Below are 925 nucleotides of genomic sequence, written 5' to 3'. Positions count from 1 at the left end.
TCCTTGTGTTCACACGACCATTTTCTTATGGGGCAGAAACACCAAGATGGGCGCATCCTGTGTGGATGGAGAGGGGTGGCTCACGTCTTGCCGTGTCCCAGGTCGTTTGGCAGTGCTGTGCTTGCCAGGGAGCCACACTTTCCCATCTCTTCCCCAGGTCTCCTGGTGCCGACTTCAGCACCTCCCTTATGTGGACTTTTCTTGGGGGAGACAGACGCTGTCCACGGACCAAGTGACTGGGATTTTGGGTCATCCCCTGCCCTTACGCAGGGCTGTGACTGCACACAGGTTTGTCTGCTTCTCTACTCTGAGTTGTTCCGGAAAGCTGCAAAACCGAGATAACGGATCAGACTTGGAGCATTGAAGGGGTCTTGATGACCAACCACTGAGCCAAGCCCCTCACCTCAGGTGGATGAGATTGGGTCCCCTAGCCTCAGGTTTTGGTTTTTTTTTTTTTTTTTTTGAGACGGAGTCTTGCTCTGTCACCCAGGCTGCAGTGCAGTGGCACAATCTCGGCTCACTGCAAGCTCCATCTCCTGGGTTCACGCCATTCTCCTTCCTCAGCCTCCTGAGTAGCTAGGACTACAGGCGCCCGCCACCACACCTGGCTAATTTTTTTTTTGTATTTTTAGTAGAGATGAGGTTTCACCGTGTTAGCAAGTATGGTCTTGATCTCCTGACCTCGTGATCCTCCCACCTCGGCCTCCCAAAGTGCTGGGTTTACAGGCGTGAGCCACTGCGCCCGGCCGCCTCAGGTTTTTATGAGGCTGAAATTAAATGATTGAAAGATGCCTTGGCTGGGTGGGGTGGCTTACGTCTATAATCCTAGCACTTTGGGGAGCCAGGGTGGGCAGATCACTTGGGCCAGGAGTTTGAGACTAGCCTGGCCAAGATGGTGAAACCCTGTCTCTACTAAAACTACAAA

This window comes from Symphalangus syndactylus, chromosome 10 (genome assembly GCF_028878055.3).
Source record: "Symphalangus syndactylus isolate Jambi chromosome 10, NHGRI_mSymSyn1-v2.1_pri, whole genome shotgun sequence".
NCBI lineage: Eukaryota > Metazoa > Chordata > Mammalia > Primates > Hylobatidae > Symphalangus > Symphalangus syndactylus.
Note: the sequence above shows the minus strand (reverse complement) of the source record.